Source organism: Prionailurus viverrinus, chromosome F1 (genome assembly GCF_022837055.1).
Source record: "Prionailurus viverrinus isolate Anna chromosome F1, UM_Priviv_1.0, whole genome shotgun sequence".
Taxonomy (NCBI): domain Eukaryota; kingdom Metazoa; phylum Chordata; class Mammalia; order Carnivora; family Felidae; genus Prionailurus; species Prionailurus viverrinus.
Window position 1 is genome coordinate 59,541,637 of NC_062577.1, and position 14,893 is coordinate 59,556,529.

Here is a 14,893-nt window from a genome sequence, read left to right on the forward strand (position 1 = left end):
GCTCTGTAGGCAATGAATATGTCACTCTCTCTTCAACTTTCCCCAGCCTTGTTCTCAATAAACACTTGTTTCCTGTCAGCGCCCCTCATCAGCCAGGTCCTTACGCATTTTTCATGACTTCCTTTGTGTCCCTGTTCAAGGGAAGAGGCAATGAAGTTAGGACTAGAATGTAACCCCCTTCTCACCCCACCTCCCTTATTTTATTTTTTACAGGGAGAAGACAGCTTGTTGACTAGCGGAGGAGAGTGGATGTGAATTGTTGTTTATCCCTGCCTTCTGTTCCCAGGCCCTCTTGGAGAATTGTAATATTCCTGGATCTTCTTTCATAGACTCTGCCTTTCTCAATCTCACCATCCTCTGGAGGACACCTCTTCTGCTCTCACGTCCCATTGAGACTTGGGGGAGGTCCCCCAGATCTTGCTTATGTGGAGTGAGAGGAAGATGGCCTTCTAGGCCTGTGCTGTCCAATATGGTGGCCACTAGCCACAGGTGGCTTCTAAGCACTTGAAATGTCACTCCTGGGACTGAGGAAATGACTTCTTAACTTTAATTCATTTTAATTAATGTACATGTAAAACCTGACAGTCAATTCAGTTATTGGAAAACATTTGAGAATGTTTGTAACCTCTTGGGTAGGTGAATTTGCTTTCCAACTACAAATTTTAGGAAATGTAAATAAAGCTCAAATATTGCTGGTAAAAACTTAGCATTGGAAACGAGATGTTCTATGGTAAAGTCTGCACAGGAATCCAAAGAGTTTATATAAACAAAAGTAAAATATCTCATTAATAATTATGTGCACTACATGTTGAAATAATGGTATTTTGGACATAGGGGGTTAAATAAAATATTGTTGAGATTAATTGTTTCCACTGGACACTGTTGCTCTAGACAAAGCTTCTCTGGAGTTCTGAATCTTATTTTTAACTTGCATTATTTAACAGGCTGAGTATCCTGGATACATTATTCCACGTAATTCTCACAACAACTATATATAAAATAGGTGTTCTCCTCCTTCTACAATTCAAAAAGAGGCTCAGAAAATGTGCATAAATTTCTCAGTCTCAGTTATATTTAATAATAAGTGACAGAGCTGGATGTGAATTCGTGAAAGCTTGGCTTGTTCCACAGCCCGTCTTTGCGTTTCACTTGTGTTGCCTCGGTCCTTGACATTCAGATTCTGATGCTTGTTTGTCTCGAACCCATTTCTGATGCCCCTGAGTCTATCAGATGTCCGCCCCAACAGCTAAAATAATAAGAATCTCGCTTTCTTGTAGCTTATAAAGCTTTTTACACTCATAATCGCATTTGATCTTTGTTCATTTAGTGAATGAAGAAGGAGACGTGCAACACAGGACAAGAATCCAAGATTTCTTTTTCTTTCCTCTTATCAAGAACTAACGAGGCAATAGGGTATATGTGGAGGGAAAGAAGGTTGAAAGCATCAGAAAGGCCGGATTGAAGGCAGGAAAGCGAAAAATGAAAAGATTACTAACAGAGGTGGGAAGACTTTCTTACCGGTGTTTCAGGACCTACATGTAAGGAGGCGAGAGTATCAGTCCCACCTCGTTTCTCTCCTGAGGCTTCACAGGTAACTATTTGGCAAATGTTTTAAACGGACTTTGTAGATGCTAGTATTTTGCAACCTGCAGGTCGAGACCCACTAATGGGTTATGAAATCCTATCGGTGGTTCACATTTGCTATTTTTAAGAGCAAAATAGAGTACGATAGAAAATACCCTAGTGTATCTGGTATAAGAAGGGTAAATATCGCTTGATGGCATGCTACCTTCCATTATGTGTGTACACGTGTGTGTGTTGCAACAGCAATTGTGTTTCTTAATCTGAGTGATGGGGGGCGGGGGAGGTGGAAAACACAGCTATGTGCCACCGGGAGGATCATAGCCATACATTATGCTGCACCAGCACGGTACCAACAATGCAGTGGGTTGTTGCTTCCAGTAAACCTTCTGACTGTACTGGATCAATCAAGCTTACTGCCTCGGCCAATTTCACAAGGCATAGAATTGTCTCAATTGGTCCAAGAAGGTGTCAGTCAGGATGATATACAGTCAATTACATAAGTCCACACCTTGAGTTAGCATTTCAATATATAGCCTCCTCTACCCCCCCCCCCAGATGACTTCATCATCATTATTTTTTACCTTCTGAAATTTAAAAAAAAAAATTAAACACTTTAGGCAACAGCTCTGGGTACGGGCAACATCAGTGGATGAACAGTGGGAAGAATTTTACACAGCAAAAGATGTGCATGCATTTGTTCATCTGGCACTTACTAAGTACTTTCGCCGGGCAAAAGTTAACTCAACGTGCTGTGATATGACAAAGACCAACCAATGAAGATAGTGCATGCAAAGTTCTTATGCACGCACAGAACCAGCTCGTCTGGACATGGCATGGCTTCTCTGAGAGATAAATCTTTAAGCAAGGATCAGAGGTAAACTTGCCAAGAGCCATGTTGGTAAAGACATGGGGAAAAAAGCTCAACTGGATGGGGTAAATAAGGAGCTAAAAAAAAAAAAAAAAGATGCCGTGGACACAGTGTAACACCTCTTTGGAGAAGTCTGGTTTCCAAGAGGAGGAAGGAGAATAGACAAAATTGAATAGAAAAGTTTGATCAAAAGAGATACTGTTTTGGTTTTGTATATTTAGATGGGAAAGGCGTGATCAATTTTTAATGGCTATTGGGAAATTTCTAAGAGAGAGCGTATGCCTGACCATTTCCACTTATCCAAGTCTGATGTATTCTTTGAAGGCCTAGAGCATAAATCATCTCCTGTGTAGCATCCTTGGGCCCCCTCAGCTCTCCCCCACCACCCCCTTCCCCACCTGACAATGTATTCCCTTCAGAGCTCCCGGGACTTACATATAGTATTTGAATATGTATTCACTATGGAAGTAAAGGCTTTCTTCTGCATATTTCCTTCAGTTTCTATTCTGTCTCTGTAATCAGGTTGTGGGTTTCTTGAGAGGAAGGACTCTATCTTGGTCAGCTGTGCTGCTCACCAATACAGCATGCTTGGGGCGCCTGGGTGGCTCAGTCGGTTAAGCGTCCGACTTCAGCCCAGGTCATGGTCTCACGTTTTGTGAGTTCGAGCCCTGCGTCAGGCTCTGTGCTGACAGCTGGGAGCCTGGAGCCTGCTTCGGATTCTGGATCTCCCTCTCTCTCTGCACCCCACCCCCAGCTCATGCTCACTCTCTCTCTGTGTCAAAAATAAATGAACTTTAAAAAGAAAGAAAGAAAGAAAGAAAGAAAGAAAGAAAGAAAGAAAGAAAGAAATACAGCATGCCCTCAGTAACTGTGTTCATTGAGCAGGAGAGCCTCCTGAGAGCAGAGGGAAAACACTGAGCCGGAAGCAAAAAAGTAAACAGTGCCCTTACCCACCTTGCCTCCTGTCTCTCTTACATTCAGAAACATTACCATCCCCTTTCCTTTAAGGACTCTCGAGATTAAAATCAGCAACAAACCCAGAAGCTGTCAGGTGGCCCAGGGCAAAACTAATTCCTCAAAATTGTTTCGTCAGGCCTGCATTATGGTTTTTAAACTTGTGAATAAGTTGTCAATATTTAAATACAGGGGATTTCACATTCAATTTAGGTATCCGGCTTTTTTCTTTATTATTTTTTTAAATGTTTATTTTTGAGACAGCGTGAGTAGGGGAGGGGCAGAGAGGGAGGAGGACAGAGGATCCGAAGCAGGCTCCGGGCTCTGAGCTGTAAGCACAGAGCCCGACGCAGGGCTCGAACCCCTGAACCCTGAGATCACGACCTGAGCCGAAGTCAGAAACTCAACCAACTGAACCACCCAGGCCCCCCTATGGTTCCTGCTTCTTTAAAAAAATCAGAACATTCAGCCGTATTGGCACTAATTTCCTACCTGGCAACAAGGTGGTTAAGCTGAATAGGAGTCGCTCAGTTCAGGCAGGACTTTATATCTCTATTGGCCAAGCATCCCTGGCTCTTACCAGTTCTGCCTGGCTTAAACACACCAAGTAAATATAAAGTCATAAGGTCATTTGACTTGATTTGGCTCGGTTGGTATTAGATGTCATATTTGAAATAGCCAAATGCTTCTCAAAATGGTCACTTTAGGAATCATGATATAGTCCTCCCCAATGCTGTCCTTGTTTCCAATGTTTTGTAACCTGCCTTCAGAGCATTGCAAAACAAAACAAAACAAAATAAAATTTAAAAGAAATGGTTATGTTTTATAGCCAGGCAGTTTTGCTGCTTTTTAAAACCTCATTGTGAAACAGAGAAATCTTACTCAATCTTAACAGCCTTCTTATTCACCTCCCTCAGTATGTAAAGCATTTTGACTGTTCTGTGGAACCTAAACACAGTCTTCACCAGACTGACCACTCAGACCGCTCCAGACAAGGTGCTGTGAATGTCCTGGAGTCAATTCCTCCCCCCCAAAAAAAGGTCTCAAAACATCTCTGAGCAAGGCCAGTATCGGAACAAGGGTGGCACAGACTATTACCAGGAGACCCTAACGTATATAGCTGTTGCATGTTTCCTAAAAACAAAGCACATCCATTTACAACGAAACCCATATATTTCTGTAGTAGCAATGGGAACATTTGTTTCTCCTCAATACTTAAAAGGGGAGGGAAAAAGAAGAACCTACTTGCCTTCTCATATCTCTTCTTCATTCCGTCATGAGGCTAAAGATAAAACTCTCCCTCGTTCCCCAGCCTCCACCCCTGCAAGAAAAAAGAAATGGGTCCATATATTACTTAAACAACCCTGCTATAATTATAGACAGTCCAGGTGTGAATTACTCGGGGCCCAGACAGTCTGGGGAGCCGCTAGCTGCCTGTATCACGGTTTTGTTTGTGTGGTTTGAAAACGTTGATATCAAACGGTAACCAGCCCTAATACCTCTCGACGTTCCATCGCTGATAAACTTGGTAATGGATTTCTTCTCTCTCTCAACATTTCATAGGTGTCGCCCAGGCTGCCAATGAAAGCGAAATGTGCTCTGTGTTTCTGTCTCTCTTTTTTTTTTTTTTTTTACCTTGTTCCTTTTTAAGTTATAGTCACTGGAGAGGCTTGATAAGTTTCTCTCTTATCTCACTAAGACATCTGAGACTGATCCATAGTAACTGAATAATCAATTAATTCTCCTGCAGAGTTCCATTTACATAATGAAAATGTGACGCGCTGATATTTTATACAAGTCGTTTTTGGTCGTCTAGACTGATAATATATTGTGTATTGATTGAGGGGGAAAGCCTAATGGATCTTCTGTTGTTGAAGTTGCAAAATTACAATTAAAGTAAAATGACAGAAGCAACCATCTATTGGATTCATATCTATATATCTCCCTTTAATATAGGATTCTAAATGTCTGGGCCTGATTAAGACTTTGCTCTCACTTGAGCAAAAAGGGCACATAAATGTGTGGCTGCTCGTGTTCCCATTGCTAGGGCCAAAATCAATACAATACTGTTTGCAAAGTAACCAACATGCAAGGCTGAATCCTGTGTCCTCTGCATGCCCAAGGCACCTGAACTTTAACCACACCTCCCTGTGGACACAGTGGTCTCTTAACCTGGGGAAAGGAAAGAATTTGAGTAGATCTTAGACCAGAGGTAAGAGACTGACCTGTGTAGTCCTCTAGGGAAAAGAAAATCTTGTTCGTAGTCCCATTTATCTGCCTTCATATATCTACAGAGCCAGATTATCACTGAGGATTCTCCTTGCATTCCTACAAGAGAAAGGCAGTAAAGTGTGAAGGTTAGGCTCATGGCTCATGGGCGCTGAAGGTCATGGATTCACACTCCTACCTCCATTGCTGAATAACTGTGAGTGGTGGCGGTTACTTGACTTCTTTGAGCCCTAGTTTTCTCATCTGTAAACAGATATGATATTAAAGTGCACCCCACGGTGGTGGCATCAGAATTAAATAAGCTCATACTTGTTGGGTCCCCAGAATAAGGTCTGTCCTATAGCAAATGCACAATTGAGTCATTTATGATTACCAGCAAGTCCGTGAAGAAAAGCATCATGGTCCTGAGCCCCCAAGTCAGGAAATTTCATTGAATTGGGGAGCACTAAGGCATGCCTAAACAGGTGATTCCAAAGAATAAAGCTGGAGCCCAAGGAATTGGTAGCTATTTGTTCAAACATGTGCGCTAAGATTATGTTTATTCTCCTGTTTGAAAAATTTTCTCTGTATTTTCTAATATGTTCACAATGGCCATGAATTACTTTTGTACTCTTCAAAAAATGCAATTATTTCCACTTTGAAGGGGAGAAGGAAACGGTTCCTACCCTGTGGTTCTGCGTTTTGTTCCCACCACATCATATGGTATTTCTTCTTCTTGAAACGTGTCCATCATGTCTACTCTCTGACTTCACTGAATAACAACTTCCACCAGATTTGGGGATGCCTTCAAAACAGGGCCCCTTTGACAAATAAGGGGTAAGTCCTGCTATTACATCTTTATGTTCATAGATGTTCCATTTGCCCATGGCCCTTCCACCCCCCCCCCACCACAAAGAAACACACACACACACACACACACACACACACACACACCTCAAAAAACCACCTCACAGGTGAAAAAGTGGTGGCACTGTTTTAATTTTCTTCTTTCATGGGCAAGGCCCAGAGCAAACGCAGAAGTGGGAGCAGGCTCCACAGCCCCTAAGGTGCTAATAAACATGCTTGAGAATTAACCAGTCCCCTTCGTCCTGTAATGGGACAAGGCAGCCTTGCAGTTTGCTCATCTCTGAAAGCAGGGAATGCCTTTGAAGAGCAGGTGTGGAGTAGAACTGACTAGGAAATGAAAATTGAGTCAACACACAAAGCCCAGAAAGTTCAACACAACAACCAACAGGAAAGATAAAAACATCCACCTCCTATAAGTTCCTTTTAGCCTGTGTGTGTACTCAGCTCTGAACTCTGCCATTAAGAAAAATGGCTTGGCATGTGAAAAAGGAAGAGGAAGCTATCCAACCTTTGTTTCTTGATGGTTCATTAATTACCCTTTCTGACAATGGAGTATGAACTCAAGTTGTTCAGAAAGTTGAGTTAAAATTAGCTTTGGTGGTGGGCATAACTGCATTTTCTTCCCAAGGAAAGGAACACTCCGTGAAGATCAGAACACAGCCTACACTAGACCATGCATCTTTGCAACTCAGTAAAAATGTATGCAGACACCTGGAATGCCCAAGGTAAAAACAAATTGGAGCCTATTATTTGACACTTAGTATTTATTACTGGCTTTGTGCCCTAATTAATCACCGTTAATAACACTTTATATGCACAACTGGTCTTCTTTCCATGTATGGTCTTAATTCTCAAATGTTGCAAACATCATGAAGCATATAGTCTTAGTGTTAATGTCATCGTGTGAGGAAACAAACAAACAAACAAAATTAACTAATAACTCCTCTTGATCTCGTGCCTAACAGTGAACTCCAACGAAATTCCTTCTGAAGAAAGGACGTAATGGCATATAACAAAGATCTGGTAGGTTTAGGATTCTGCACCAATTGGGTAATCTTTGGAGGTCAGGGACCAACTCAGAAGCCACGAGGATAAAGGGACTGTGCCAGAAGGTCCAGGCTACCAAAAAGACACCTAGCGCCTTCCCCAGAGTGATATCCCAGGGAGACAATCCCAGAAGTGACAACGATGTTTTAATGGCTTTAGTTACAGTTCTTCCCAGCCCTCAGAGAAAACACTTTTCTCCCCCCCAGAGAACTTAAAAAAAAAAAAATTCTGAGCACATGGAAATTAAATGTCAAATAATAGTAAGTGGGATATTTTCTTTGGCTCTGGAATTAGGGAATCGGCTTCAAACTGCGGGGGGGGGGGGTGGGGGGGCAAAGAGATGATAAATAACCCATGTTATTTTTTTAAGTTTATTTATTTATTTTGAGAGAGAGAGGGAGAGAGCAAGGGAGGGGCAGAGAGAGAGGGAGAGGGAAAATCCCAAGCAGGCTCTGCACACTATCAGTGCAGAGCCTGATGCAAGGTTCCATCCCACAAACCGTGTGACCATGACATGAGACGAAATCAAGAGTCAGACAATTAACCAACTGGGCCACCCAGACACCCTAACCTATATTCTAAAGAAATCTGTCAATAACTGATCGAAACAGTACTCACAGGGATTCTTAAGAGTCAACGATCAACTCAATTGAAATGTGTCAGTCTGGCTTTTTTTCTGCCTTGTCATTAAAGAAGGGTAGGAAGGGGTATTTTTGCCTACCAAAAGCCAAGTGAAACAAACTCCAAATATAGCCATGTCGACAAGAAAGGGCATGAGACATCTCAGTGTCTGGATGGATGGTTGCACGGGCATTGGGTTTGCAACATGTGACCTGCACCTACTTAAACGGAGGGATGAGGAATTGAGGAGAGAAGAAACCAGGGAGCAGCCATGTTTAGCTTCCCCCTGACCAAGTGGACCCAAAGAAAGAACTTGTTGGAGTTCCCTTGCCAACACCCTACTGGCCACCGGTGGAGAGCAGCCCAGAGCTGTGAAGTATATCCCTGTGCATGAGGGCTGAGGGGTTGGAAGAAGCCAGAACCAAGAAAGTTCCCTCACCTCAGGGAACTCTGCAGAGGAGGTTCTTCCCCATGGGTCCCACACGTGCTACACAGAGACTCCACTTCTGTCCATTCATCATCTAGGGGGATCAGTGACAACCAATAAAGAGGTTTAATAAGAATACAGTTGCCCTTGGGGTGCGTGGGTGGCTTGGTCGGTTGATCGTCCAACTTCGGCTCAGGTCATGATCTCACGGTCCGTGAGTTCGAGCCCCGTGTCGGGCTCTGTGCTGACAGCTCAGAGCCTAGAGCCTGTTTCGGATTCTGTGTCTCCCTCTCTGTCTGCTCCTCCCCTGTTCATGCTCTGTCTCTCTCTGTCTCAAAAATAAATAAATGTTAAAAAAAAATTAAAAAGAATACAGTTTCCCTTTAAATTACTATGAAATAGAAGCTTTAAAACTGACTCCAAAAAACTTAAAAAAGAAAATCCTGGAAGAGATCAAAAGCCAACAGGTTCCCCCTGAAATAATAAGGACATAACGCTATAAAAATATAAAAATAGTTTGATGTGTATACCGGCAATGGATCAAATCAGCTCTGTAAGTTGGTTACACAGATGGTTTGTACATAAAGCCTTATACTGGGATCGAGACTCGAACACAGACCATTGGCTTCAAACCTGGAGCCTGCTCTGCTCTATTGAACTGCTGCCTCTCCCCAATCCCAAATAATTCACCCTGTCTTCTCTAAGGAAGGAAATGACACGAGTGGAAAAATATATCAGTTACCTGCACAATGCTTTTATTTTCAGAACCTCTTTAAAATCACCACCTCCTCCAACCTGTTTCATCAGATTTTAAGCTATGTGCTTGTAGTGACTGGGTAAGATTCAAAACAGATGGGGTTTGGGATGGGGACACGGCCCCACTGTGCCTATCAACTTAATAAATGCAGTTATCCGCATCAGCCAGGTCCAGAGGCCAGCCAGTCCCTGAAGTCTGCTGAGTCAGACCCAGCACATCTAATAAAAGGGATTGAAAAATAATGCTTGAAGCTGCTCTGGTTCGCATGAGTAAATTGTGAGGACACCCCATACATTAAGAAGAACCATTCATTTCCATAATACAATAGGATCATCTCCACTGACTGCCCCCCAACCCCCGCTCTGAAGACAGAAACTTGCCTTGGGTCCTCAGGACCCTGATAAAGAGAGGCTCAAAGGAGTTGACAATCGACAACACTGAACCCTGTACCCTCACCCTCACAAGATTTTCTGCTAACTTATCTCTGAATTTTCTGGTTTCTTGATTTCCATCCATTGGGTCAGTAGAGAAGGCTGAGATCCACTCCCTTTTGTGGAGTATATACTTAGACTAGCATTGTGGTTTCCATTTCTAAACTTTCCCATAGTTCATCGATCTTCAGGAGTGAGCTCATGCCTACCAGCAAGGTCTAGATCCATCCTAGCCTAATAATCTCATGGGTATAACTGAGGGAATTGAAAATGTGTTCCCCTTCACAACACCCCTCAAGGTCATTGCCATTCTCCCAAGCATATTCTCAGTCATTCAGACAGGAACCTATAGTCTGTCACCCAATCCTATTTTGTTGGCTGCATATCTTACATACTTTCTGCCTCGTAAGCACTGAGCTATTTCACACTTGATGCTTTGGTTTCTCTGATCTAGACTATTGCTACAACCTCCTAAGTCATTCTGATTTCATGTAATAACATTCAAGAAATTTATTTGCTGAACACGATAAGCTCTGGAGACATGATATCAATGTGACACAAGCTCTACCCCCAGGTAGCTTACAATCCAATAGAATAGAGCTAATGTGGAAAGATATTTGGGGGTCAATTCAATGAGGAAGTCATTAAGGGGACACTGTAGTAAATCTGGAAAGGAAAAGGCTGGTCATCAAGGGCAGTTAAGATCTTTGTCATATAAAGAGAATTGCATGAGAGAGAGAGAGGGAGAGAGTGGGGTCAGGGGGAGAAAGAACAGCATATATCCAATTCAAAGAATGAGGCAAGGAGAGAACTGAACTGAAATAAAGAGCAATGAATGGTATTGATGGCTCCAAGGGTTGAACGCACAACTGGAGAAGTGTTTGTATCTGGCAGGAGTAGGCCAGGCAGGACTGATTCTGTGAGCGACAGGAATCTTCAGCTAGACCATGGGACACGTGCCTGGATCAGAAGCAGGAACAGCAGTAGTGACTTCAAAAGATAGTTTCAGGCTGGACAGTTTTAGCAGGTTATAATCGTTAACTTTTTGTGTGGACAGAGTTTTCATAAAGCTTTAACATTATCAGGAGCCAGCATTATCTGTAAGTAATAACCATTAGAAGGGAATGTTAAATAAGCATAACGGCTTCTTTCTAATTAGGATATCACTTTCCAAGGTTTGGTTATACTTGGTAAATTAGGCATAGAAGAATATAATTCAAAGGAAGCAGTTTTCTTCATGATTAAGTTAAAAAGCCTATAACATAACTCCTGTTGTTCTCCCAACATATGTCCTGTGATATAATCTCGTTAGGAGAAGGGGTTTACGTGAGTCTCTACCTCAAAGATCTAGTGGATGTGTTATACCATGATATCTAAACATTGCTGAACAATCCGTAAAAACCCGAGGCTCTCAGGAGTCATGCGGATTAGTGAAACCTCCACATACAGCACAACATCTCGGGAGGAACAGTTCACATAAGAGACATTGCAGATCTGTGTGTTTGTTGTGGCAGCTTTCTGGATCCAACACAATCAGTGTTCCGTGATGGGGGAAGGTGTGTCTAATGTGCCTGAAAGGCCATGGGGACTAGTCGGCCCTGCCCACAGGCCACACTGAATCACGGCAAGACCAAGACCCTTGAGGCCTTTCAGCTGAGAGCAATGGAACTTAGCTCTGCTTTACCCGTGACAGTTCACATTTTTGGATATTGTCGTGGGCGGTAGTATTGGTTGTTGGCTGACAAGATGGACTTTGTCCATGAGAAAACTCATCAGCCACACGCAGGGGCTGGGAGCTAAGTTATGCACTTAATTATAATAGTTAGCATTTATTAAACACTTTAAATGTGTCGGACACCATTCATAACACCTTCCAATGATCAGGCCTGTCAGTGGGTGTCTGGCTTGAGAACCTGTACAAATGCCTCATGGATTGGAATCACCAAAGAAGTCAACTGGACTACCACACAGTCAATTCCGTCTCATGCTTAATAAGGTTTGAACTAGTAGACATTAGCAGTGGCCACGGTTATCACATAATGGAATCAGTGAGGGGCAGTACGAGTTTTGGAAGCTGACTGCCCAGGTTTGAACCCTGATCATGCTATGTGCTCTCATTTTCAGGACCATAATAATTAACCTGGCCCGCCATTTTTTTAATTAATTTATTTTTTTGAGAGAGAGAGAGAGAGAGAGAGAGCGCGCGAGAGCAGCATGAGTGGGGAAAGGGCAGAGAGAGGGAGAGAATCCCAAGCAGGCTCCGCGCCCAGCTCGATCTCATGACCAATTGTGAGATCATGACCTGAGCCAAAATCAAGAGTCAGACACTTAACCAACTGAGCCACCCAGGCGCCCCCAGTCCAACGTTTAATCACTTGGTTAATTTCTTTGTATATTAATAATACTTACTGTCATAAAACCAGTAAGCCGTGATTAAAAAAAAAAACACACAATGGCTTTGAATAGAACTGATAATATTGTTTTGAGAACTTCTTCGAGTATCTTTTTATTCCATAACATTGTTTCCTCAGGTGAGAAAGATTGGCAGCATTATAAAATATTCCCAGCTTAAAATACACCTTGTGACTTTTGTAACTATACTCCTATGAAACGGTAGAATATAGTAAAAAAAAAAAAAATGTAAACAACATTTAGAATGTAGAGCTTTTCTTGAAAAATGAGGTCAGACTAACACTCAAAACCTCTGTGTCTTAGGACAGAAGTGGCTTGCCCTGTTAATGGACTCTACCATAATCTCACAGTTCTTGAATCTTGTAGAAGTAGTTTGGATGACAAACAGAATAACGTCCATTGTTCCACTTCCAAATCAGTATGTATGAATACATACGAAACATATACAAATTCATTTTACCATTTCTTCAAGGGTACTTTTTGAAATGGTATTTATGGGCTATTTTTCCGTCCCTAGACTCATTTATGTCCTACCATCTACAAGGGTCTGTCTACTGTGTACTGATAATCTCTCTAAGCTACATCAGCAAAAACTGTTGATCGTTAGTGCTGGTGGGGAGCAAGGTTCTGATCCATACTCTGTCATTCACTTATTATTTGACCAGAGATAAATCACCTCACCCACATTTCCCGGACTTTTAGATTTCTTATTTACAAAATGAGTTTTGAACAAAATCAGTTTTGCTTTTATTTTTCACAACGTGTCTTTGCTGGGGGCAGGGGCGGGGTGGGATCACACAATAATGAGGGAGATAAAAGTTAACTGAAATCCCACCACTATTAATAATTTTGGTGACTATCTTTCTATCTCACATTTTGCATGTACACGACAGATGCACAGTTATAAATAAATGGGACATAGCTTGTGTTTATACCACAGACCCTAATTTTTTTATTTAAAAAAGTTTTTAACTTTTATTTATTTTTGAGAGATTAAGAGAGAGAGAACGTGAGGTGGGGCGTGTGCGGAGAAACAGGGAGACAAAGAATCTGAAGCAGGCTCCAGGCTCTGAACTGTCAGCACAGAGCCCAACACGGGGCTGGAACTCACAAACCATGAGATCACGACCTGAGCTGAATTTGACGCTTAACCGACTGAGCCACCCAGGCGCCCCTCACAGACCGTATTCTTTACACAGTGTTTTCCCCTTTATCTTCCTTTCCTCTCTGCTCCAATGCTCAACACTAACAACATGAACAACCCTCCAACTTTCATCATGCTCATATAAAAACATGCATCTACGATAAAATATATCTATATGGAGGACTTGCCTGATACTACGAAATTTGGTGTTGCTAAAATATACTTGTTCTCAAGTAAAAATACATGCTGATAATTTCTCTAAGCTTCCTGGCACAGGACTACGTTAATCATCTTAATGACCGCATAACCTGTCATCATACGGGTAGGCTACAATTCCATTTTCCTATTGATGAGCCTTTATTCGTTCTCGGTGTTTAGCAACAGAAAACGCTGCAATAAACATCCTCATGTGTTCTTGTTCTCTCATTTCTGTGGGATAAATCCCTAGGAACAGGATTGCCGCATCAAAGAAAAAGTATATTGTCAGAACTTTCAAAAATACTGTAAGCATTTAATTTCACCAGCAACGTTTAAGAGCACTCCACGCCTGCTAGTCTAGCCAACTCATTTACATTTTTGCCAATGTGAGGGGTATAGAGTTGTTTTAATTTGCATCCTTCTGATGGCTAATGAGCTGGAGCATCTTTTCTACTGTTTGTTGGTTGCTTCAACTTGTTCTCCACAATCATGATTTTCCCAGGGGAAACACAAAGTCCCTCATATTCCTGGAGGCCACGGTGAGAAAAAAAGAGAGTGACCAAGATGACAGGGCATCAGGTCCCGTGCCCTTTCAACAGTAACAGTTTATGTGTCGGGTTCCTTATGGGATTTGAGACATAAAATTCATTTGACAAGTACTAGACTAGACTAGATGCTTTTTTTAATGTTCCTTCCCTGAGATTTTAAAATAATCTTGTTTATTAATTTTGTTATGTTATCATCACCATCACCATCATCATCATCATCCCATCTAGATTTGAAGCTAATTATGGCCAGAATCTCCTTCTTATGCTCCGTGTGATCAAATCCCACTAAGACCATAGTTTTCACGCTTTGATACGAATAGGAATTATCCAGAGAATTTGTTAAAAGTGTGGCTACTCAGATGCCAATGCCAGAGATTGATTCAGAAATCGCTGGGGTGGGTTTCACAAGTCTCTACGTTAACAAGCACATTACGAGACTGTCACACAGATTGCCCAATAACCATACTTTGGCCGATAAGTGAGTGTTCAACACATGCTTGGAGGTTAGTGGATTCCCCTAAGCCAGCATCGGACGCTCCTTAGGTCAAATGCTGTGTTGAAGTTATATAAGTATCGCCACTAAAAAGTTTATTTAAAAGTTTAGACTCCAGGGGCACCTGGGTGGCTCAGTTGGTTGAACGTCCGACTTCGGCTCAGGTCATGTTCTCACCACTCGTGAGTTCAAGCCCCGCGCCGGGCTCTGTGCTGACAGCTCAGAGCCTGAGGCCTGTTCAGATTCTGTGACTCTGTCTCTCTCTCTCTCTGTCCCTCCCCTGCTCACTCTCTCTCTCTCAAAAATAAATAAACATTACATTTTTTTTTTTTTT